A 27,206-nucleotide genomic window follows, 5' to 3' on the forward strand; every position below is an offset into this window, starting at 1 on the left:
TTAAGCTATCTATTAGTTGTGCAGAAAGCCCTGTTTTTACATGCACAAACATACAACCTATGTCTGCAAGCAGATGTTAATTGCAAGGCATATCAAGTCTAACCCTTAAATATCTTACATATCAGAAAAGTTTGGTTGGATATTTGATTCAAATGCACTTCAATCTAGCTGGGAACTGGAAAAATAATAATACAAAAATAGATGAATGCTGGTGTAGAAGCATGGGGCATCGGTGCAGTTGGCCATAAATTCCCTTGAAGTGCTGCAGACTCCTTGTGCAGCAGATCTCTCATACATGGCTATAAGGACCAGCTCTCATGGATCCAGAAATGAGATTAATTTTTACCTTTGGAGAAGGGAGGAAGTAAAGACAGAATTTCTTCAGGAAATCAGATTTTCCTGTGCTTGATCTCCATGCATAGCTTTGCCTTTTCTTTGTCTTATTAACTGATTTGAAGGAAAAATTGTCTTTTATTTCTGCCTTAAATAAAATCATCTCCCCTTCTCCTTCTGATCAAATGCCACCCACTTTCTTGGTTTTTAGCTTTTATTTTTATGGAGTTAACTCAAAAATAACTGAACTTTGAAACCTGGCACGCAAATAGTTCTAATCTTAGTGTACGCACATGTTCAAGCTTGAAAACAAACTGAGTAAGATAAAAATAAAGGTGTTCGCAATTCCGAATATGGCTGCTTGGCATCTGCCAAGACCTTTAGAATGTCCTGATTAAACTCCCCCATATTTTGTGACCTGACACAGATATACCTGTCTGATCTGGATGCTCAGTAGGCTCTGCAGAGGCAGCAGACAATGAAGGAGAGAGATGCCTCACAGTTATCACGGCAGAACGTTCTGGATGGTGAAAGAAAAGGAAGAAGAAATTGCCTAAACACAGACACACTGGAGAGTGTTTTCATCCAAGAACTGCAGCTCCCAAATACTTTCATTGCATTCTGCTACTTTAAGCTCCGCACTTAGTAAGCACTTGACTCTTAAGCCATTCCAGTCCATCAGTTACTCAATGTATCACAATATACATTGAACTGGTCATACCACATTCCATTCTAGTGAAACAAGAGCATCACTGACTAATATTGTGACAATTTAGCTCCTGATTAATCAGAGTATTTAGGTACATGTTCACCTTCAAGGAAGAAGGATACGACTCATGTACCCAAGTGGTTTGCTTAGTTGGAGTTACTTAGTTTGGAGTTTACCTACTCCAAAGCCCAAAAGCCATACTCCCTAATGCCTCTGCATTGGAGTTCCCAGCATCTTTAAGCTGCCCAAGGTGTTGCCGAAAAACTCGGAATAAAGAACTTATCAACACCAATTTAGTGTAGATAAGCAGACACTTCTTTATTGACGGCCAGGTGTGCGGGTGAGTCCTCTCACGAACCACGCACACCTGAACACCAAAACAATACACCTTATATCAAAATTTATTCATGCATATTCATTAGGTTTCCAGGAAAGGCTATACATATTCATTAGGTTTCCGGGAAAACATTAGCATATGTAAATGTCCTTTACGCAGGCGCAGTGAAGGTCTCTGGTGGTCTTCAAGAGTCCTCTGGTGGTCTTTCATAGCCTTCCTCACTCGTCCGCTTTTTGACCTCTCAGGTGTTTCCAAGCAGCAAACTGGTGTCCATAACGGTTTCCTCAGTTTCTAAAACAAACACTACAAGACTACCAATCTTTGTCAAAGCTTCTGTGGTTAGATGATTTTAAACAATACTTGAATTTTTATGGTTACACATTATACATTTTCTAAGTTCCTAAGTTCCTATGGCTACATTTCAAACTTAACACTCCCATACCTATGCTTCATAATTTCTACTTTTTAATCAAACCAAACTCCTTTATGATTAGATTTTAATTTCTTTTATCAAAATATCTGCAACAAAGGGAGACTCGAAATTGAGACATCCCCAAGATCAAGGTCAGACCTCCCATTAGGTAGGGATGTGCAGGTCTTCTCTATTTCTTCTTTTCTCTCTCAGGAGCCTTTAGAGAAGTCAAACACCTTCAAGGAGCTGGGGTCCTCTCAAAACATTTCCTCTCTCACAGAGGGTTGCAGGCAGTGGAAATAATGCTCCCTTTCCTTCAATCCCAACCCCCCTCCCCCTGCCTTCTTTTGCCATTCTGCCCAAGCCTCTCTGCACTCCACCATGCAGTCACCAGTTCTGCCATCCCTGTGCAGCCATACAAGAGGGACAGAAGAAGAGAATCTGTCTTCCCTTTTCAGCCCTACAGACAAGGCAGATGGAGAAACCAAAATCATCCCTTTCTGTAGACCCCTTTCAAGGACAGATGCAAGAGATAATCTTGCCCGTAGCTTTTGGCAATTACATTACATTTAAAATGCTATTAATTAATCTTCATGTTGTCAGTAAATTCTTTTAAAATAATGAGACAGTATAGCTATGTAAAGAGAAACTGTCAGAGACTTTACACATTGATATGGCAAGTTAGGATTGCCACAAATATCTACCTGCATGCCATAGCCAGTGACTCCTGTTAGAAAGAGCAGCACCACTGCAGTGTATTACTATGGGTGTACATGTCACTCAGAAGTGTGTCCAGCCTGAGCCCTGCCATACCCATGCTGGGCTTAAAGTTAAACATTGATTCAGTGAAAAGAAGGGAATGTATAGTTCTGGGTACCACTGAGGCATACACACGTAAGTAAAATAGATACTGGCAATCTTCAGGGCCCCAGAGATACAACAGATCATCCATCTGAAAAGTCTTTTCTATCACGTGAGAAAGTGCACTTAAATAATCTCTGTGAATTTTCTGAGCATGAAGCATGGACATCTTCTCAGAAAATGTTACAAATACTGAAATTTTTCAAAGTATGCTTGAACTCTAAGTTGGATTTCTCATGAAGAAGTGAAGTACTGAGAGCCACTGCTAGCAGACCAAACCAAAATACACATTGTTGCATTTGTGTGTCTATTTTATACATCAGAATTTGACTTTTTCTCAGGCATGACTTCAAACCAGAACAAATGGATCAGTTTCTTCTGTGCCTATGTATGTGTATACATGGGCACACCTACATACAAGAACAGCAGTCATAACACATGGTTTATCATTAAAAAAAATCCTCCTATGGGAAAATAATGCTGAAAGTGGCTTTTCCCATTTCCTTAGTTTCCAGTTATGAACACAGCTCTCAAGAAATTAGTGTTTCTGCCTGTACTTACCCAATTTACATTCCATGTTAGTTAAAATTCAAGGAATCATTTACCTGTCTCCTACTGGCATGTTGTCCTGGTTTCAGCTGGGATAGAGTTAATTGTCTTCCTAGTAGCTGGTACAGTGCTCTGTTTTGAGTTCAGTATGCGAAGAATGTTGATAACACTGATGTTTTCAGTTGTTGCTAAGTAGTATTTAGTCTAAAGTCAAAGATTTTTCAGCTTCTCATCCCCAGCCAGCGAGAAAGCTGGAGGGGCACAAGACTTTGGCACAGGACACATTCAGGGCAGCTGACCCAAACTGGCCAACAGGGTATTCCATACCATGTGACGTCCCATCTAGTTTAGGAACTGGGGGGGGTGAGGGTGGGGGATCGCTGCTCGGGGACTAGCTGGGTGTCAATCGGCAGGTGGTGAGCAATTGCACTGTGCATCATTTGTACATTCCAATCCTTTTATTACTACTGTTGTCATTTTATTAGTGTTATCATTATCATTATTAGTTTCTTCTTTTCTATTCTATTAAACTGTTCTTATCTCAGCCCACGAATTTTACTTCTTCTTCCTGATTTTCTCCCCCATCCCACTGGGTGGGGGGGGAGTGAGTGAGCGGCTGCATGGTGCTTAGTTGCTGGCTGGGGTTAAACCACGATACATGTGCTGACTGCAGACATGTAGTCACACACAGTCCTGCAAGCACCGCTCTTGTCAAGCTTAAGAACTCAGTTTTCCAAAATGCAGCAATGACAATTCACTTCAAACAAGACAGTCCAGTAGTTGTAATTACACCATAATCAGAACTGTCAGTGGAAGCAGCATATTTTCTGACTAAGAAATTGCTGGTCACTTTAGGCCAATGCAAAATATGGGGGAAAAAAACCCTAATTAAAAACTTGCTTTGGAATATTACACTAAAGATTTTTTTTAAAACTTATTTTTTCCCCGTTTGCTGCTTGCCAGATGTTAAGAGGATTGCTGGTGCATTTGCACAGCTGATGGAGATCTTTGAGCGCAAAGTTTACAAGAGACATATAAAATGCATCTTCTATTCTCAAATACAATTAATTATTTTTAACTACCCCAAGTGAAAGCAATAAAATTCCCTGCCCAGCACTTGAGGAATGAGTATCTGACAAGGAATGCAGCAGAATTGCCCCCAAATAACTTTGCCCTGACCCACCAAACACAGGGATAAAACAAATGAGATGGTTCTTCACTCCCCTCCTCCTTTTCTGAGAAGTCAGCATTCTCCACTGAAAATAAACCAGTGTCAGTAAGTGACAATTCTGGAATTCTCCCTGGGAGTTAAATCCTAGCTGAGACACTAAATCACTTCACGAGAATGTGTCCTATTGTGAAACATTTTATCAGGGTCCCTTTGCACTGTCCTTGGGGGGTACATTCTTTTTTTAATAAAATAGACATTTTATTCCACTTGGGCACATCATAAAATTGCCACGAAATAATACTTCATGAGGCAGTTCTGTAATAATCAGAGACACATGCCGGGTACATTATTCTAAATGTTACTCCTAATCCTCCAGGCAAATACTAATGGATAGTAGCAATTTGTGTAGTCACTGGAGCATAAAAATGAACTTTTAAAGATATCTAACACTTAAAAAGCAAACAAACACACACACACACATTAGTTTGCTTGTCAGAGCACAAACACCTTCCCCACAAAACATCTGAGAAAGAATGAAATGGGAAAAGTTTGGACAAATCCAGTTTAGTCATTGTGTGTAAGTCTCTGCACTAGGAAATTCTGATGCTTTCCTATTTTATACTGGCACGAATGCCACTGCACTAAAGGAGCAACAAAGGAAGCAGTAATATACACAAGAGGAAACAGATTTAGCAAACTGAAAAACATTACCTGTTTCCCTGCTACAGGACAGTGGATAACATAGCTATCAGTAGACATGTTAGACCAAAACTAGCAAGAAGAGATTGCAGAGACAAACACCAGATGTGTAAGTGACACTGCATATACACACACAAAGTCAAGGTCCCCAAGTAAACAGGCCTGTTTCTACTAGAAAAATGACACTATGCTATGTCTGATAACTGACCTTGTAGGAGGCAAAATCCTCTGACTTCAATCCATATGGCTATGATTCAAACTTAACTTGTCACCTGAACTTCTCCAAACTTCCACTGAAAACAGAACACATTGTCTTGGAATCACTGAAGAATTTTAATGTGTCCTTCTCTTTTCTAATTAAGTGGTTGAAAACAAACAAGCAGATTGACCCACACATGCAGCAAGACTATAAGTTCCCCATTTTTCACTATGCTCCCCTTCTTCCCCACTTTCAAATGCTGAACCTGCACAATTTCATCTTTCCTTTTTGGAAATTAGGAGCTTTCATGCTTGAGGGCAGCAGGAAAAGCTGCTGCCAACCTCCTCGCATTCAGACCCTGGACAGCAAGATACCCCAGCTAACGTGTCCTGGAAGCCTGCTGCTGAGGTCCAGGCAGTGATTCAGAGCTGCCCCGTGGGGCCAGCATACTAGAAGAGCTATCGAGCCCAGCATGACTTGATCTGGCCTCTTCGGAGCCACGTCCCATGGCATCCTCCAGCCATCCTGGCTCCCAGAGAGGCCTTTATCCATGAACCTGGAGGAACAGGGACAGCAGGACATCAGATGTCCATGTAGTACTTCCATTGATATACGGCCCCTGTCATGCCCCTTCTGGGAGCACCTGGCCCCTTGGTCAGACACAAGCTCAGTTTTTTCCTCAGGTACAGTAAGTCCAGGACAGAGCTTACCTCTATCTCAGTGGTCAGGGCATTCATTTAGGAGGAAAGAGTTCTGGTCTTAGTATCAGTGCCAGAAATTATTTGTAGCTTCTTTTTCATGAACAACAGATATACGCATATATAAATATACATATATAGGCATATATATATTTAACTAATTGCGCTTTAGTCTAGCACTTGCCGAGGGTGGGTACCCTCAGCTTATTGTGGTAAGCGGTGCATGGTACTAATGAGCACTATTTAAATTCTGAGGGAGTCATATCCATGTTTGTGCAGGCCTAATCCAACAGTCTGTGCGTTAAGTACGTTCTCAGCTTTCTGACTCCACTGGGTCCCTTCTGAGGGCTGCAGGACCACACCCAGCATAGCCAGAAAAGTAAGCGCTCCTGAGGCTCCAACTGGAGATGCAGAATAGAAATCCAGGCACCTCAAGAAGGGAGGGACTTGATGACTGTAGGACTGGGAGGCAGCAAGGCAAGGGCTTTCTGGCTTGGTGTTTTGGTATTTCCAGCTTGAGCACCTATGCCTTTTGTGGCATTGAGCCTGAAGCTCCAAGTTCACAGTAATATTGTGCATGTGTTACCAGATAGGAATGCTTCTCCTTCAAATCTGACCATCTATCTTTATTGTTACAAATAATTTTATCCAAATTATGCTGTAAACATATTTTCCCAAATTGTTTTCAAGGAGCAAATACAATGAAATACTACATCTATGAAAAAATCCAAACAAACATAGCACTTGTTTTGTAAAGACTAACTGCTTTTCATGAGAATATTTAAGACAAAGGAAAAGGAATATGTGTACTTGGAGCTTGATAGAAGGATGAGGTGAGGGCAAAGGGCGCATATAATTCGAGTATTCTGTCTTTTGAAAACTGCCACTTCTCCTATTTATAATATGACTCAGTTCATTAAATGAACTAACCTGAACACAGAAGACATCAGTATTCAGCAAACACTGTTTATTAGTCAGCATTCATGTTCAGAGAATCTTAGCAACATCTCTGTGTTTGGTGGAAATCTGTGAAGCTACACTTTTAGAGGACAGAATCTGCTTTTTTGAACTGATCTGAAAAGTACCTTACATTCCTGTTTATAATTAAAACAGTACAAATTAAAATGGTAAAGTACTAGAGACGAATCAACTGCAGGCTTCACAAAGAAAATATTAATAAATTCTGTGTGCCCAAAACCTTGAATTGCAGTATTTGAAGATCATTGACTTCCTCTGATATAGTTATCCTAAGCTTTCAAAATCAAAATGTCACTATAACAATTTCTTGAATAGTTTTCTGCCTTTTCCCTCTCTCTAGATGAAGAATTTCCATCAAAGTATGTTGCTCACTTAAGCATTCATATTTATGCTGATTCTGTGTGCCACAAATGAGACAAGAAATATCAAGCATGTTTTTCAAAATGTGTTGCCAGACATAGAAGAGACAGAATCAAGTTAGTTACCTTCAAGGCCTCAGCAAAAATGACAGATTGTGCTTCTGGTGATAGAAGTGACCAGACCAATATTCATTCTCGGTCAGGCAACATACTTTCAGCTCTGGAAAGACGACAAGACAAACAGCTGAACCAGTGTTTTCTCCCTCTTAGAGGTAGCTCTGCTATCTTATGTATCAGTGGGGTGGCTATGTTACTTCACAGTCTCTCATAGGATATTACAACTAAGGAGAGGTGCTTGGGAAACTAGTAATTGGTACTAAAATTGCCTGGTCTTTCACCTCTGTTGCTGATAACTCCACAGGTTTCCCATTTCCATGCTTGATGAGATACCTTAACTTTGGGAAAAATGTTCATACACTCAGAGCTGTGACACACATTTCAGTGTTAACCTCATTTTGCTGAGCGTACATCACTGCCTCAGTGCAGGCACTGGTGTTCACATTATAAAAACAGATGCTTTAATGCTGTGCATAACGACATAACAAGATCCCATGGCTAGAAGATGAATTTAGGTAAGTTCAAATGGTAAAGCACACAAATTTCTACTGTGAGGAAATTAAGCAGTTAAACAGCTTATGAAAGGATGCAATAAATTCTCCATGACTTCAAGTCTGTGTCAATATTGAATTTTTTCACACCTGGCTCAAATGTTCTGGGCACAACCAAGACCTGCAGGGTGAAATTCTATGGTTTGTCCTATAAGGAAAGCTGAAAGAGATGAATAGTGATAACCCCTCCTGGCTTTAAAACCTACCAGTTCTTTGACCTCTGATCAGAGTGCCACCAAGGATTTGGAAGGATTCTGCAATCTATAGTTTTCAGATTTTTAAAATTTTATAATTTTGGAAACATGCTCCTAATTTTTAGGTTTTGCTCCATTTTTTATTTTCCTGACTTTTTTTTTGAAAAAAACAAAACAAAACAAAACAAAAATTTCCCCAAAAGATCTGCTTAAGCTACTAAATATTGTTGCCTACTTCAGATATGATCCTGGTTTTATGCATTCATTATAAGATAGTACAAAGAATTTTTTTCATTATTTCAGCAATCAACAGATACTTCAAGTGGAGCACGTGCTAAACATCTCTGCAGGCATCACTTACTGTGTTAAGGACTTACTCAATGTTTGAAGAAGCAGAATTCTAAAGTTAAACTCCAAAATCCACATTTAGTTAATTTTATGAGTAGTGAATACAAATCAGCACCCTCTGACAAGGCTGACCCACATTAGACCTATTCTGTTATATAATGTTGAAAGTAGATAAACCATCCAAACTAATTTCCCCTTTGACTTCCTACAATCTAAATAAGCTAATGCATATCTTTTTTCATCACCTGTCTTTCATATGGGGGAGAGCAGAAGATAGGGATCTGTCCTACTAAGGAATCTGCAGACAATTGACTTTCCAGCGAACCCCTACAATGTATAATTCATTTTCTAAATGAGATCCTGCCAAACCTGGAGAGTAAGTGTGCAAAAACATCCTGACGTGATTCAATATTTTATTCAACAAACTGATATCATTATTATTCTTGGCCTAGTTTCCTAAGATATTGAAAATGTGTAATCATGATATGTCTTCCCTTAATAACTTCTAAGCACATGGCCAATTTCAGTCGCATTTTGAGAGGAATAGGGTTGTTAAATATATTCAATTTCTACAAGGTTGTTAAACTGAACCAAGGAGAAGCATCTATTACTGAAAAATGACAACAGTATTAGACATCAGCAAATGCAAAACGTTGTCAGTATCTCAGCTCTGGAAACAGGTTTGGTTGGCATTTGCACTGTAGATCTATCCATAAGACAGAAAGCTATGTATTAGACCTCAGTAGCTTTGCTGCTCACAAAACTATTTTCTATACAGCGATTGACAGATTTTTAAAAATTTTTTTAAGACAAAAGCGTTTGTGTAGTCCCAACCTGCTGCGCACCAAGTGGCTGCCTGCGGGTGCCATCCAGGCTGCAGACTACTTCCACGCAAAAGATTGCCTCTACCTCCCAAGAACCACTGCTGCTGTTCCTCGTCCCCCACTGATGAAGAGGAAGACCTGGAGTCTTCCTACTTAGCCAGGCACTTCAACCCAGGAGCTATCATCTCTATGCCACGTCCTGTGAGCAGGTCCCACAACTAGTCTCCAGCCCTCGCTCCTAAGAAGGGCTGGACAGCTAATCATGCAAGCCATAAAATCTCATGCAGCAATTTCATCACAATAATATTTGCGTTATTTCATTACATTGTTATGGCTTTGGTTTGCTGTTGAATTCTGTGTTTCTACCTTCTTTTTTGTCAGTGAAGTTCTCGTCTGCAAGCTAAACAATACAGAACTATGCTGTATCTGTAAGGAGAAAAAAGCCACTAAAAAAACACTAAATTGAAAAATGACCCAGCTTCTATGTCAAAATTTTTCCTGGAACTGATAAATACTAGATAGACTGCAAGAAAAATGGAGAATAAACTTTAAAATATGGCTCTAATAGCTAACCAATTTGGACAGTCCTATGGAAACTTAGAAAATCAAGTTCAAGCCACAGAGATTTAAAATACAAAGGCAGAAGGATCAGGTTCTTAGATTCTGTTAACACATAGGACAAAATACTTGTTTTGACTGAAAGATCTCCCAATATATTTAAAAAAAAAAATGTTTACTTACATAAGACAAATTTGTATGTACAAAGAATAATGTACTCTGTATACCCTGACATCATCCATCCCATCTCTCTGATCAAAACCAATTGTACTATAAGCCTAAAATATTTTGTCACTGGAAGTTCAGCTAGAAAAACAAACGCCTAACAATTTTATTGTTCAGTTCCTGAAAGAATTCTGGTTTTCATTAAAGCAAAGACTAGTTATAAAAGCTGCTTTCCAAAAGCTGTGTATGGTACCACAGACTGACATTAGGTACCTAAATGAAGCCCATGGTGAGAGTAAATCATGGCATATTTGCATCATCAATCACTAGATTTTTTGCAACCAATTGCTATGGAATTAAAGCCTCTGATAGCATCTACAGTGTGGACAGTCAAAGCATTATAAAATCGATCATTCAGTCACTTTCCCTGTGTTTTTAATTAGTTAAGATGACATAGGAGTGGCTATCTCTGGCATTGCAAAGTACCACATATAGCCAAGCCACAGCTTTTGTGATTCTGAGCAGGACTGGGGCTTATTGCTAAGAAATTTTAAAGATAATATATAGAAACTAAACACGCAATAGTTTGGATGTAAAGATTTTTATTTTTTTTTAACATATAAAGAGCCTGGTCCTACCATAAACCAGTTTTTACTTCAGGAGTTTTGCCATTGACTTAATTGGACAGAGTCAGGACATGACAAATCATTCAAGATGCAATAGCTGAGCGTATGCGTATGCTGGGTAAAAGTGTGCTGCTACTGTTTCTCTAGCCTTCCCTTTCACGTGCTGTCCAAAAGAAACTCATTGCTCTACACAGTATACCTTTCTTTTACTCTCCCTTTGTAGGGAGACAATCCTGACGAGATAACATAGATCTCTTGCAATGCAGAGTATTAATTGTATTGAATCATCTCCTCAAGCATCTTTATCTTATTTTCGGAAAGCACGACCTATCAAGAGTAGCATTAGTCAGGGTTGGGAACCCCAACATTTCCTCTGTCTGCTGTCTGAAAATTCTCTTTAAATTTTTCATCCTTATTCTCATCTGAAAGGTAGTTTTTATTGCAAAGTTTGAAAGTAAATATATCCAGCTGTTCCTTAAGTTATGCAAGGTTGGAAAAAAAAATACACTTTTCCTGCTGTATGAAGAAGAAAAAAAACACATTGCCTTTCTCTGCACAGCTAGGAACGCCTGCTCCATTAGATTTGGCATGTATGTTATTCTTATTCTGCAACATATACGTGATTGTGCTGGGTGATAAAACCCCCCCACCATCAGTAACAGAAAAAAATCACTTCTGATTGTATTCACTCTCCCCAGACCCACATCCAAGTGTAATGAAACTCCCCCCCTTTCAGATTAAATTCTTAGTTTTTTCTACTCTCTGGGTCAGTTTCATACAATTGGTTTTAATACAAGCAGGCAAGCAGGCCAGTCACTTACTGATTTCAGTTGGTTCTTGTCCTACTGAGTGGTAAGAGCCTCCTAGGAAATGCTTAGTGACTTTAATTTCTGTTGACCTCCAGCTGAGCACTCTCAGCATCTCAAAAGACTGAGCCCCTGCATTCACAGCTTCAGACGTGGTCACAACATAACGATGAGGTGCTTTTAAAGTAGTTTTCAGGACTGCCTGTTCCCTACTTCTGCCAGGGACATCAGAGAAGTAAAGCATCGACTTTCCATTAAATAAAAAAGGCAAAAAAGCAGGACTTAAGTTTTGTGTCAGAGTATGGATGTGCCACCCAGTGCTTCTGAACTTAGGGGGCACCTTTGCTATTACCTGAGAATGAAATAAAAATGGCCAACCTAGAAGCTTTTATCTCTCTAAGATACTAGAAAAAAGCCCAGCATACCAAGGGAGGTGGGCCCCAGCTATGCAGCACAAAACATGCCATAGGTCTAACTCTGCAGAATCTGTGTCTGCCTCAAAAAAACAAAAAGGAAAGTGGGCATGAGAAGAGGCAGGGATTGTACACTGTGACCCTATGTGCCTCCCTGCACGTGCAGATGGCAGAGCAGGGTACTTCAGTTAGAAAGGGCAAAGCAGAGCCAGGGAAAGGGTGTGGTGGGGACCAGGCATGCTCAATAGTTCTTTATTTCTACAGCTGTATAGGAAATTTTAGCTGCTGGCAGTCTGCCTTGGCAAGCCACACCTTGTCACCCTTTCTGAGCAGAGAGGAAAGAAAGAAAGAAGGGGAACTAAATAAGAGCCCTCTGTGGATTCAGCCACCAGTCCACCCGGAGCCAAGGGGATACCAAAACATAGTGTTTGAGTACCTGCTTTGCTTTGGCTATAAGCTAGAGATTTCTGCTTTACTCTTAAATCGAGGAATAGTTGTTGGCCTAAGTGCTGGAATAGCAAACGCTGGTAGGACTGTGAAACATATAGAAAGGCTAGATGCTTTCCCCTTCTCAGCATGGGGAAGAGCTCAGCCAAAGTACTCTGCCCCATTTGGACTCTGCACTTCACGGATGGAGCCAAATGAAGATAGCCCTGAGGAGAGCAATGGAAACTAATGTGAGGTCCAGAAAACCTGACGTAGAAGGAAAGACTGAATAAACTGGAGTTGTTTAGAGAAAAGGATTGAGAGGAGACTTGATAACAATCTTCAGCGTGTATGGCTGCAAAAAGAAAAGGAAAGGAACAAACTCTTTTCCAGGTCCAGTGTGGACAGGATGAGAAGTAATATGCTTGATCTGCAGTTTGAGAAATTTGGGGAAAAGAGTCCTCTAACAAAGAAGAAAATAGAACACTGGCTAGTTTGTCTGGAGAGGTCATTATGGGTGGTATTTAAGTACAAATTAGACAAATCTCTATGACAAGTGATGTTGGTTTAACTGATTCTTCCTTGGGACAGGGAGTAGACTTCATAACCTTCCTGAGATCATAGCTTGAGAAAACTTTAAGTGAGATAAACTGCATGTCATGGTTACACTACAGACCCCAAGAAATCACATGTGAGTGAAGGTCAGCAAGGACTGCTCCATACTGACAGGCCAAATGGATTCCTTGACACTTCAGACAAGGATCCTGGGTACTTATTTCAAGCTATATTGTCTATGAAACATCACCTACTGACGCTCACTCCCCTTTGCCATTTCCAAGTCATTTCTGCTTATCTGGGAGCTGATTCAGAGAAGACAGTCTTCCAGTCATTGATAGGGCCTCACTTGGCCTCCTTTCACATGAGGAAGGAATGGGTCTGGGAAAAGAAGTTGTATCCTCACACCAGTTGTTAGAAATCACAGCTTTTTTTTAGGTCAACAGAATTCTCTTATGTCTGCTTCCAATTTGGATTAACAAGGAACTGGAGCATCTCTACAGTAAGCAGAGCCCTGGGGTGGGAAAAAGCCTGCTTCTTAGATAAGTGAAAAAAGAGGACTAAAGAGAGAGCCACATCCTACACACCTCCTGTATGTGCAAAGGGGCCAAGAGCCTTCTGGCCTCCCCCAGCTCAGGTGAATCCTCTCCTCCGACCAGCCCAAAGACAGCAGAAATCCTTCCAAGAAGGGTCACCTTCCTTTTCTTCCTGCTGGTTAGACAATATCCTTGCCCTTACTCAGCTCCGCAGGAAGCACTTTCTGGTGAGTGCTGCCATTTAAGGAATGCAGGCATGTTAATTATTAGAGCTTCAAAAGATACAAGTTCCAGTGGGCTGGATTCCAGAGCTCTGAATGAAATGAAAACCTCATCTTGATCTCCCTTGGATCACAGTGCAGGTTGTTAGTGAAAAAACTAAACTAAACTAAAAAACTGAGTACACACGGAAGATGGTTTACCAGTACAAAACAACAGTACACAGCTTTAGGAATATGGGATCTTTTTAAAGCAAAAGCTGGTTTTGGGCAGCGTCCCACACAGGCGTACTCTTCACTGCTGTTAAGAAAATTCAACAGGAAGATTTCAGTGTAATGTTTACACTGCTCTCCTTTAAACAGATGTAAGCACATCTCCCCTTTTTCTACTGTTTGTTTGGAGTTCACATCTCAGTTCCTGTGCTGTGCCCACGCTATGTAATGGGTGCCACTAAGATTCTGAAGGCCATAAGCAAAAAACAATCATTTCAGAACTGAGTTCCTCTATCTGTAGTTTCTCATCTTTCCCCACTGTAGTTTCTTGCTGTTTCTCCCCTTTTGCAGTAGAGTATGTAAAGCTATTATTCTGCAGCTTGCCTCCCTCTCTGTCTGAGGAAGCCTGTGAGAGAAACAAGAAAAATACCAGATGCGTTCACCCTCTGGATGCTGAAAAGCTGTGATTCTAGGCATTGGAGGTAGGAAGAGTAGCACAAGTATTTCTCCACCTCTAGCTACTCTGGTAAGACAGCACAATCCAGGACAGAAGTTCAAAATTTGGTCTGTCTTGCCCAGGTTCCTACTGTGATACACATGAACAAAGTAAGTTTCTTGAGGTTATGATTAAGCATCAGATGGCTTATCTAGTAAAACATTAGATCAGATGGTATCTAAAGAAATAAGAGGTGTCTGCACAGAAGGAAGGGTAATTCTTTCATGAGAGCTTGAGAGCCCAGCCACCATCACAGGTGAATACTGTAGAAAATAGTAGAATCTCATTCTGTACCCAAAAAAGTATTTTTCCATTGAGTGAGAGAGGAAATAACGTGGAGATAGACTCAGCCATGCAAGCATGCCTTCTCTCTAGTCCAGGCAGAGACACAAGCTTCTCCCTTGCTAGCCCACTGGTGCCAAGCTGTCTGAATGTCAGAAGGTGCAAATCTCCAGCTCTTTCTACTCTGTAGACACTCAGTTTGTTTTGCGAACCACAGAGGTTAAATAATTGCTATTTCTAAAGGTTAAAATCTCTACTATTCACTGCTAGCATGTGACATATCTCCTCCTCTCATGATGGCTGCAGCTTGTGTCTGAATGGATTTGGCACAAATTAAAAGTCAGAGCTCCTAACTCTAGTTCTGTTTCTTACTTGCTGGATGGTCTGGGGCGAGTCACTTCAATCCTCTGTGCCTCAGGTTCCCCACATGTGAAACAGAGTTAATGATACCTCTCTAAAGCCTCTGGAAATGGATGACTGAAAAGTTCTAAATACTATTATTAGCTTATTTCCCCAGCAGTTCTTAAAATTGGATGGGATCCTCTCACAAAAATACAGGTAATTTTTAAAAAGTCAGGAAATTTCCAGCAGTTCAGACTCTTAAGCAGAAGAAATAAGGTCCAAACCTAAGAATAAGTCTAGTGAGAATCCAGAGTTTCTCATTTAATTAAAATATGGACAGCTGACTCAAACTCCACTTCTTACCTCACTGATGATGACTAATCCACAAGTGTTCCCCAGCACCCAAACAAGGTAGGGTTTGCTGTGAGTAGGCAAAAGTTAGAGGGAGGTCTCTCTGGGATGTATGAAAAACATGGATATTATGCTCTCAACACATTCCAAAAACATCAAGGATGAAAAATTGCATTTCAATATAGCCAAGAGTTCAAGTACTATAAAAGCACCATTAAAATGTACATTTGTATTGCATCAGCGAGGCAGAGCATCAAAGGATACATGCTAGAGTTTTACTTCACTGACTTTAATATAGGCATTGCTATATCCTGGCTGCACTAGGACTATCTCTTTATGGCTTTGCCTTTACTATCCAAATATATACATGAAGTACTAGAAGTTGTTTCAGCGGACTGCACTGAAGACCAGCATTCTTATAAAAATAGTAGTGGATACTTTGTATTTGACTAGATAATTACCAACACAATTATGAATGAGTGTGCAATTGTGAAAACTAAAAAATTAGTTTTAACATTTACCAGTGCAGGCTTTTATAGTAGGGCCAAAATGGAAATCTTCCACTTCACAGTGTAAACCTATGCAGTCTGGGTTAAACAGCATAGTTAATCAACAGGTGATGGTGGTAGTTGTGTGGGCTCACCAAAAGAAAAGGACAAAAGCACCATTTTGGAAACATATTACACATCTGCTGTTGTGCACAGAACACTGAAAATCAGGAAATAAACGACCAAATCTGCATTCTCTTATGGGAAAAAGTTTGAACCAGGGTTTTCAAGCACACAAAATATCTCTGATATTCAGTGCAGTACTGCATTCTGAAATGCCCAAGTTATTTTCAGTAGAATTTTCTACAAAATTGGAGCCTGTGTGATCATTCATTTTGTGTTCACCTGTGTATTCATTCCAACAGTTTCTTAATGATATCTCCAATCAGCTTCTAACACTGGTAGAATTGTGAAAGATGATAGCTGAATTCCTCTTTCTTTTTTTTCCTGAAAATAGACAGATGGGTAGAGATGCTATCAGAGTCCTGGCTCTGAGAAAACTTGCAGTTGTGAGTTCAAGATATGAGAGAAGCCTCATGGGAGAAAGCCCTTATATAAACACGCTGATGATGGGAAAAGCTTTGCCTGGGGCTCACATCCTCTTAGATAGTGAAAGTCAATCACCCATGAGACAAAAAACCATAGGAAACCAGGTTTCATTAGTTCTGCTGCCACAAAATTACTTGTTTAACAAAATTGCTATTCCAGGATTTTTGAAGAAAAGCACTGTTCTGTAGGCATGTGGATGTCCAGATTTTTTTTTCCTTTTTCACTAAGTGCTTCTCCTTATTAAACTATAAATTGTGTACCTAACTCACCAAAAAACACAGTCTCACATCTGTAAATAGGAAGACAAATAAAATAGCGACCCATGAAGCACACAACATGAAAGTTGAGCGAATGTTTGCACAACCAAACCATGACATAAGTCTACTGAGAACAACAAAGAATGAACAATTTAAACTACTTGCCTACTTTGCTAACAAGTGATGCCTGATTTTTAACAAGTAAATCTTTAGCAGAGCATGGAGATTTAAAAAAAGGGCCAAAAGTCAAGCTATTCAGAATTTTCTTTTCAGCAGTATATTATGTCCTAAATTTTCAGCAGTGGTTTTGCATGCCAAAACATCTGAAACAAGATTTATTATCAGAGAGCAAATTTTGAAAATACAGCTAAAAGAACCCAATCTATTTTGATGTCTCATAGCTGGTCAACTCAGAAATGAGGCATACAAAATCTTTAGTAATTTTATTTTTAATCATGGGTTGTGTGTATGCTTTTTTGCTTCTTGGAGTTCTCTGTTTAGAGAAGAAGGAAATTTAGTCACAATTCTTGACAGTGGGCATTCTTCAAACACTAAAGCAAGTTATAAAACTGTAATCATCTGCCCATCAAATTCTGGATTTCACACATACACACACAAAAACCCCTCAACACCCTGGAAATCTTTTGCTATTGTGATTGCACCAGCATTCACAAAAACAACCTGGAGACTTTGGCCAGGGTCAAAGAATTTAATCTTTTGGGTTCCCCAGTATCATCAGGCTGAAAATGTAAGGCCCAGCAGCTTTCTTCCCTGGTGGTCTGTTAGTGTGGATTTATACTGGTTTACATACTTCAGGTCTGCTTCAGGAAGCAGGCTACAGACTTTAAAAAAAAAAACCCAACCACCCAAGTTCACCTCAAACCAAGTGGACAACAACCATAAGCCTCACTGGGCTCTGGCTCAAAAGCCTCAGAAAACAGGGAGGGTGAAGGTGGCCACAGTCCCATACATGAAATTTGCACATTGGTACGGACAGAGATTCCATCCACTGCTCTGGAGAGCAATTGCTTGAAGGATTTATTCATTCTCTCACAGCTCTCATGATTGCACTTACTCCTTTCTTACTTTTTCAACCTGTCTTTGCAAAGAAAGTATAGTTTGTAAAGGGCTGCAGTCATGCATATATGGATCAAAACAAGTTCTTTAGTTTAGTCCCTTGTCTGTATTGTTTTCAGTTAGTAGGATGACAGGAAAACACTTCTCAGCTGTAGCCAGATCAAAACTTCTGTAGAATAATATTTTCTTTACCCCTTTTAAGCCCCACTTAAATCAACTGCTTTTTGCTGTTTTAAATCCTCCTTTTTTTCCCCATCCTTTTCTTAAGTAAAGTCCCCATAATCTTTCTCTTTGCACCTTAAAAGTTGATTCAGTTTGCTACCTCCTTCCTTCACTTTCTGTGACATTGGAACCATTTCCAGCTTATTCCCCTACCATGGGACCTGCTTTATATGTCTTGCCACAACTTCTTTGTATCTGTTTTTCAGTTCTCTTCACTCAGGTTTTGTGTGACTGGAGCAACAACAGAATGCAGGAGGTAACCAAGCATCAGATGACCTGGGAGAAACACTGATGTTCGGAAGACAATGAACATCCTCTACAGAAAGAAATACATGCTCATTTTTTCTAGCTTGGCATGCCATAACTATTCTCTGCCTTACATAATGCTCTGCCCAGGAAGCAAGTTTCCATGTCCCGCCAGAGCTGACTGTTATCACTCCAATTAAATGCAATTTTGCATTTAATGGAGAAGTATAGATAGGGGATTTTAACCTGGGTCTCTTGAATCCCAGACAATTACTGATTCTTAGGTGATGTATACATACCTCTATTCAGTGTTTACAGATCATTCATCAAGCCATTTTGTAATTATTTTACATTCTTTCTTTTCTTATTTTAGTATCTTTGGTGAATTTCACTGATACATTCTCTAATCAATCTTTGTCTGTAACTCAGTGGTTGAGTCACCATCCCTGGAGGTATTTAAAGGGCATGGTGCTTAGGGACACGGTTTAGTGGTGGACTTGGTAGTGTTAGGTTAACAGTTGGACTCGATGATCTTAAGGGTCTTTTCCAACCTAAATGATTCTGTGATTCTATGATTCTAAATGGCTAATTAACACCAGAACCCTCACCAGCTAAACTCTGTGGCACCTAAGCATCATTACTCTAAGTCCCTCCACTGTTTTTTAAACCATGTCGATGCATACATTTAAGCTCATTTCAAAATTTGTATGCTGCATATTCCATAGTCCTGCACTGATTTAGTCATTATGTAAAAATAACACAGTCATATGTGATGAGGTCTGTTAGTGACATAAACAAGGGCTATTACCGGAATGGAAATAGCTATATGTAGGCGTATGTTCATTGAGAAGAGAAATGATCTGTAAGAGTCAGGCATCCTGGGAAACACAAATTAGGGGGGTAAGTGCTCCAGTGCAGATATCTGATCCTACACATTCCAGGCTATCTGGGACTTTGATCCTCTGATTCCTGCGCCGCCCCCCCCCCCCTTTGTATTTCTGTAAATAACATTTCTGAATATGAACCACCCTGCATCTGGCACAGCACTGTTTATGCCAAGCTGACTACACCCTTCCCCTGGGGCATAAGGTTATGAATCATGATAAACACAGCAGTATAGGAATTTCACACCTTATAAAATGATTGTTTACAAGTAATAGCAGTGATTACTCCAAAAACATTTCAGGAAAAAAAAAGGGGGGAAAAGTTAATTAGATATGCAGGCACAGTAATTAGGCTGTAGCCACTACCAGTTGTCTCTTTACCCAGCAGCCAAAGTCTTCCTTTATTCTTCTGCTGCTTTTTCTCCAAGGAAGCTTAACCCTCTGCAAACCTACCGAGAGGAGAAACATCATTTAAATACCCTGTCCCTGCAGCACAAAAACCCTAATTCAGTTCTTTTCCTTGCTCCCCAGGAAGAAACAAGCCAAGAAGGTGCCTTGTGGAGTATATTCATTTTCCTTACTAGTTTGAGACTAGTCAGACTTGGATACTGTCCAAACTATTCAGTCTTGTAGCCCTCTCTTATGCAATTGCTCCAAGCATAATCCCACTGGGAGCAGGCTGTCGGAAGACATCCAGCAATTGTGAGCCTGTGTGTCCTTTTGATATGTGGCATGGATAGCCAGCCACACAGAAACACCAGATACCATCTGGGAAGAGGTGAAGAGCAACTTCCCCAGCCTCCCTGTTCCAGCCAAACAGAGATCAAGGACAGATGACCTGTGGCACACACTGTCAGGGCAGGGAAGCAGCTGCCCAGTCACACATCCAGCCTGCAGCTGCCACTTCTCAGCTGAGATGCAGGGACACTGGTCTAACCAAGAACCTGCTGTAGCATCCCCAGGCTACAGTTTTTGTTTCCACTCCCGTTTAGCTGCAAGTACCACTATACTTAAAGTGGGAAAGCCAACTATTTTCTATCTCCCCATACAGCTGTTTACCCCAATGTGTGGTTGCAAACAACACAAGCAAAATCCTTGTAGCCCTGCAAGTGTGTGTGCACTGAAGTTCGGCAGTTCTCACTGTTGTGCAATCAGCTGTGCAACATTGGACAGGAGAGGTTCTCCATGCCACAAACGAATCTCTTTCCTGCACTCTTAGTCTTTTCGCAACAAAGATTACTTACGGGCTCAGGCTTTCTCCATTTAGAACATTCTCTTTGAAGCTGAAAACTCCACACAGGGACTTTCCAGACCCTTCAGAGCTATTGGAAACAGCAACAGCATGTGTCCTCCTCCACTCTCACCAGTGAGATATTTAGGATTGCCTTTGGGCTCATCTTAAAAATACCCAGAGCACAAAAAATAAGTCATGCCTGAAGGTCAGTTAAAATGAAATCTTCCAAATGGTGTTGAAAGTGCCCTGCTAGATGCAGCTGAGAGTAGGGGCTGGGATTTATTTCCCAACACCTTTCATATAGCTCAGTCAGTACTTAGGCCGATGGCAAGGGGAAGCCAGGGAAAGATTCTGGAGGGTAAAATATTGCAGATCTCTTCCCTTCTGTGTAGGGATGTGGACAGACTGACTGAAATGGTGGCAGCATGCCTAGCACAACAAGGTCCCACTCCATGATCAGGGATCCATAAAACAGGGTTACAGAAAACAACAGCTACACCTTCCCTTGCCATTCAGCCGTAGGATGGGTCCAGCTGCTGTTGAATTTACAGGTTCTCTGCAAAAAAGACTGCTATGGCCTGGCTGCCCCACCGGTGCTGTCATCTGTAGCTGGAATATAGCACATGGGGGACTGCAGGCATGCATGAATTTCAGATATCTATTTCTTCCTACAAATTAATCCCTTTTATGGTTATATTTCTCTAAAGATATTCTGGGCATTAGTATTTGTTCTGCACAGCTGTGAGAGGCTTCTTTGACTTCATATAGAAGTTACATCTGCTATATTCACCATCTGCTATATTCACAGGAAAGTGTAATATATAAAAATAACATTAAGGTGGAGATAGGAGCTGACTATGTGAAAGCAGAAGATTAAAAACCCTGTTCTGGGGCAGAAGAAAGTCATTAATTTTAGTGGTTGCTGCTCACTAGTGAGTTTGATTATTTTACGGTTCCCATCTCTTTACACTTTCCTGTTTAATTATTCTCCCTTATCAGTCATTTAGAGACTAGGGACCTTCAAGACTGGCTTAATTCAGACTTCTCCTCTTTTATGTTTTCTTGTCAAGACTGCTGTTATCTACTACTTCTTCCATCTATGGCTTATTTGTTCTACCAAGGCAACAAGCTCCTCTTTGTCAGCTCCCCAAGGTCACCTCTGGGACATCTTCGATACATGTAACTATATCCAAAACCAATGGCTCTAAGGTCATCTGCAAAGCCCTTTGCCTTTTACAAGGCCTTACCTCACATCTCCTCTACCTGTTCACAGAAAATCACAGTAACTTGTACATAAAATGAATGTGCTAAAAACTGATGTTCTTATTCCTCTGCTTATTTGCCAATTCTTGGGCTGTGGTTTTCCTGGAGGAGGAACTGTATTTTTCAGCTATGTCTAGACTGGTCAAACTAATAGTGTCTGAGGACAGGCCCACCACAGTCACCCATCTTGCTGAATTGGTAGCATGGCCTCTGGCATGGTTTTGGCTTAGGCCAGCTAACTCTCTTCCAAGCATTATATGGGCACAGTTCAAGTTTGGACGTGAGGATGGGCCAGGGACTGTTCCCAATAGGCAGTCAACGGGTCCAGTGTTGTTTGGGAGAGAAAAGCGTTGAGCTGTATGGACATGAGCTCTACCATGTCAGCATGGAGCAGGCTGACATCCTACCAGATGTTACTGTAAATCACAGTCCTTGCAACAGGACTGAGATCTCAGCTTGCTGCCTGAACCTCAATAACTAAACAGTGGCTGTATTTTTCCATTTCTAAGATTTTATGAGTGAATAAGAAAATTTTTGCCTTTTTTTTCCTCACATTACTTGAGCATCCCTTTCTTGAGGCACAGGGACACCTCACTTAACACTGTAAGGAGAAGAACCAATTCCAATCTCCCTTTCATTTGAGAGAAGCCAAGAGGAAGGATCAGAAGTCTCTGTGCTCCCATTTCCCTTGGTAGCCAAGTCCACCAAGGTCTTTCTCTCCAAACCCTGCCTGTGAACCCTGTGGGTTACTCTTAAGGGACCATGCTGGAGCAGTGGGAGCTGGAGAGAGCCTGACTCCAGAAGAGCAGTACTGCAGAAGAAAGGAGAGTCCTGGGGAGATACAGAGCCTCTCAAAGAGCATCCTGAAGACAAGGCAGCTGTAAATGAGTTGCAAGAGGGAAGGTTAATGTGTGAGATGGTGACTTAAGGCAAGGAAGAGGCAACAGAACTAGTGGCTGCAGAACTTACACTACTCAGAGGGCCTCCTCATGGCTCTGGAGGGAGCAGGGTGTCAAAAATCCCCTTGGTATAATTGCAGATAAAGTTGTTACTTCCTCCTAAAAGGCCCCTCTTTGAGTCCAGGGAGGAGAAGGAAAGATCAATAGGAACCTGGGAGGTCATCATCTGTCTCTTATGGGGTCTTAGAAAGGAGAATTTGGTGGCAAAATCCACAAGTAAGAAAGGAGCAAATGAGAGCAAGAATGCTTGTGCATGTCCTCTGCTGTCAACAACACACACAGCTTGATGCCATTCTCAGGCCAAGCATCAGGTGCTGGAAAGCAAAGGAAAAGACTGATGCCTGGTAGAATGGTCATCTTGTTCCTTGCATGACTGACAATAGCACATGGAGGTTTTGCTGCTACTTTGTTTTAGGGGCAACAAAACCAAATAGGGACAAGAAGAGTGCGTGCATATTCTTACCTAGATTTTGTTTTTAAAAGAGGAAAAATCAGAAGAGTAATTAAAATCTCTTAACTGGGACTCCTAGTCAAAGCATTGCTACATCATTCTTTCCAAGCCCTGGCACAGAGCTGAGCTCTGAGATCTTCCAAACACTATTTTGTAAATCCTCCTATCCCATGGTTGAAATACAGTCAATATTTAGGAGAGAGATTTACAAAACAATTTTATAGCCATGCCCTCGTTCTGCCACAGTTAAACACCATTTCCAGAGTAGTGCTGAGATCACTGATGTATCAAGTACAAACAGGACAGTAAATTATAAAGACGTATTAGTATCATTCGCCTTTAAAAGGCACAAAAACGCACACATACATGCACTCACACATCACAATTTTGCAATTTTGCCAATCATTAAAGACAAAGCTATTTTTAAATTTCTGCCAAATAGATTAATGACTGCTGTGAGGATATTTATATGTTTAATATAATATAATAATATATTAATATTAAATATAATATTATTTCAGATATTTTCCTCTTAAATCTCTACTTTTTATTTTCAATTATTTTTCCAACTAAGTTTTGAAATATTCACAAAGGCTAAACACATTTAATCTTGCAGAAAGGCACATTTAAGGTCTGATTAGGCTCAGGTAAGTTTGAAAAGTCACTGCTTTTTCAGGGATGCTGCTCTTACTACTATGCTGGGATCCACCCTGATAAATCTGCACAAACACGAGTAACTTTCCTCCACTGCATTCAACAAGAATATGCAAACAAGTCAGGCTTGCATGCAGAACAAGTTGTGAGGGCTACTGTAGGGGCCCCAGTTTAGGAAGTATTCTTTACACTACCAGTCCTGAAGTGAGTAGAAAGGCTATTTCACTGACTTTCTCAGGGGAAGTTCATGGCCTCTGGATTTGACAGATCAGAATAACACTGCTGCTCCATTCCTGAAGTGCTGATGCAGTATTTTCACTAGAACTCTTGCAGAGAAAGTCCAAAGGGAAAAAACCCCTAGATTAAGTTTCAGTGACAATAAATCAAAGCATGAATGCTTAAAACAACTCAAATACAATTGCTTTTCTGGATAGATATTACCTTGCCATCCTATAATACAAAACCCATTTGTTTTCACTGATGCAGAACCTTGTTTTAGAAACGTCCTTACAGCAAGAAGCAGCATCAGGGAGGATATCAGGTTTTCCTTTGGATTTATGTCTTGGAAGGTGGACATATCTGCAGTGATCCAAAACACATGCAGGCAGTGTGTGACAACATGTCCTAGTTGCGTTCACTGTTGTCACAGCAAGCTACCTTCACTGCCTTTCCAATACTTTCACAAGGAAACAGACCCATATGAAAAAAACATTTGTAATGTGCAAAATAATTTCTAGTATGAATGTATGAGGAAATGTCCGGAAAAACCTAAACACACAAAGGAATTATATATATATATATATATATATATATATATATATATATATATATATGTTTATGGTTTTAAGAATCTTATTTGTCATCTCATTCCAAGGTTTCTTGGCCCAGCTTCCCAAGCCTCCACATGCAGCATCAAACTGACCACTCAGCTGAAGGCATTGCCAGCAAAACAACATAGGGTTAGACTGCTTTTAGAAAAAAAATTGCAAACCTTTCCTCTTAAAAACCAACCAACCAATCAACCCACCCACCCACCGCATCATGGTATGAGTGACATTCAGAAAACTGACATGACTTTCACTCAGTTAAACCTCATGGAAATAATAAAACCTTAACCAGAAACTCTTGAAATTTTGCCTCAAGCTGAATGCTTGAAAGAGCAGAAATCCAAAGATCCCATGATATCTGCAAGAGACTTGATTCAGTCAGTGATGTTATGCAGCAGGCGCTCAAACACTGCAGTAACGGGTGGGAGCATTCACAAGCAGGATGGATAAAACACTGAGAAACAGAGTCCCAGACATGTCACCTTGTGCAGCAGAACATCCCAGATTGCTTTCCTTTGCCCTGAGGTACAGAGAGGGCTGTACAACCAAGAGAAGTGTGTGTGTGTATTTGCGTGTTCTTGCCCACATATTCATAAGAGTGATCTGCAACATCTGTGGTAAGTTAGGTAGTTGGTGTCTCCCAATCAAAGCACAAAACTCTTGGTATTATCTAAGACAGTGAGGCACTCATAAGAGTATAATAGACACAGGATGCTAAGGGAACAGGATAAGCAAAGGCTTAACCTCAGGAGATTGAATCTTTCTCCAAGATGTTCAGGAAACTTGGAAAAATCCTACTGACCTCAGTGTCAATCCTCTTGATTAATAGTTTGCCAAAAGTTTGCTACAGTTCTGATTAGGAACATCTCAGAATCTGAATCATATTTGACAATTGTTTCTGCAGTAAAACAACATGTGCAGACAGAAGCGAGTATCTCGCTGCCTGTGCCATCTCTGAATGGTGTCACAACACTGCACATTCTCAGTACTATCACTGTTTCATTTAATTTTATGGACCTCACTTCTTAAATTGTTTCCATAGGCCATTTCCTTTTTTTCCTCCCCCCATTAATTTACACAGGAATCAATCTGAAGTTCTATTTGAAACTGCGTAAATTATTCTACATCAATTCTTCTGAACTTGCTTTGCTCTCCTATCAGCTTTCTTCTGAACTTGCTTTGCTCTCCCATCAGCTTTCTTAGAGATTACTAGAGCAGTAAAAGCCCTTGTGGAGTACCGATTAAATGCAAGACATACTTCAGCTACAAAACTCCCTCTGCTTAGCATGACAGTAGTTTTGCAGTTACAGATTACAAAAATTATCTGGTTCCAGTAGCTTGCCAAGCTTAGGAACTACTTGCCTGTTTTTCAGTTGCAAACAGAAAATGCAGACTGGTCAAGGCTGTGTTCACTACGTCTGGTTTTAGGACTGCACAGAATTTACAGTCAAGTTACAAGCCTCTAAAAATAGGAGGTGATAGCGTTGACAATAGCAAAACCTGAGCCATGCAAGATGGACTGTTACGAATCAAACAAATCAAAAAACTGTAGGTATGGCTGGAGCGTTCCCAAACAGACACAATCCCTCAGACCATATGGGCTGTTAAAAGCCCTACAGTACACTGGCATTTGTGCCTAAAGTTTGGTTCTTTTACTTTTGGGCTATTGCCAATCTGTGACTTACCTTTGCTTTTCAGCTGCATGTGTTACTTCTGGTTGGTCTGCTGTCTCTCTCTGGCAATGTAGTAGTTTGGTCTGGTTATTTACTGCTCAATCCTCTCTCAAGGAAAGAAAGACTTGTGCCTTCCTGCCTGATGAATAGCGCTAATCGTTTTTTTCTTTGTTTCAGCAGTTCCACAGGGACCATCATCACCATCTGTGGGCTGCTGTTCTCCCGCCAGAGTCTCAGTTTTCTGGCAAAGGCTACCATAAGCCTTTATCCTTTATCCTGCTCTTTACCCCCCTTAAACGTAAAGGTACTTGCCCTCTGTCTCACCCCCAAGGGGCTCAGCCAAGGCAGAGGGAAAACCGCCCTTTTTCCACTCCTTCAAGTAACTCTCATCTCACTACAAATTACATTTTCATGCTGCTGCTAGCTACCCTCTACACTAATTGCAACCTTAAGGTCCTTCCTAGCATCTTTCCTAACAAGAAATAATAGAGAAACTTTAAAGAAGTGGGGAAGAGAAATTACAAGGAGGGGAGGAAGGGGCCCTACTACTGGAAAGGGACAAAATGAAATTGCCATGGGGCAGAAGCACACAAAGAACTATAAAAATCAGGGGTGCTTTTCCAGGGACCAAAGGTCACAGACGTGGCACAGAGCTGAGAGATCACATAAAGATGGGCAAGCCAACTCTGTGCCAGACAAGCTGGAGAGAGAAACACAAAGGTCATTTCCACAATTGTGGGAGCACCATTCCAGCAAGCAGAAACTGAAAATTAAGCAGGACAAGAGGCCTGGAGGTGGATGGAATGATGGCATTTAACACGGAAAGAATATGATGGTCATTTAGAGATGACAGTGGAAAAGAGCTGAATTTTAAGTGTTAACTTCTAAATGTGACTTGCAAAATTTAGCTGCTTCACTTCAGCAGTGATGTCATTAATAGGCTAACTTCAAAACTTGCAGTTTTGAAGATTTTCATGCTGTTAATCCTAGTTTTCCATTGCATGGCTCTTGGCTGGTATTTCTTTCCCTGGTTCAT

At 40.6% G+C, this 27,206-nt stretch overlaps 1 long non-coding RNA gene across 1 annotated transcript in view; it reads right to left on the reverse strand.

The window, feature by feature from the left end:
• LOC138688620 (uncharacterized) overlaps nt 1-13,749 on the reverse strand; it is a 34,437-nt gene extending 20,688 nt beyond the window's left edge. The window contains exon 1 of the long non-coding RNA XR_011327512.1: nt 13,476-13,749. This is a non-coding gene — a long non-coding RNA (uncharacterized lncRNA). The remainder of the gene's footprint in view (nt 1-13,475) is intronic.
• Between the last annotated feature and the right edge of the window lie 13,457 nt (nt 13,750-27,206).

The sequence above is a fragment of the Haliaeetus albicilla genome, chromosome 13 (genome assembly GCF_947461875.1).
Source record: "Haliaeetus albicilla chromosome 13, bHalAlb1.1, whole genome shotgun sequence".
Taxonomy (NCBI): Eukaryota; Metazoa; Chordata; class Aves; order Accipitriformes; family Accipitridae; genus Haliaeetus; species Haliaeetus albicilla.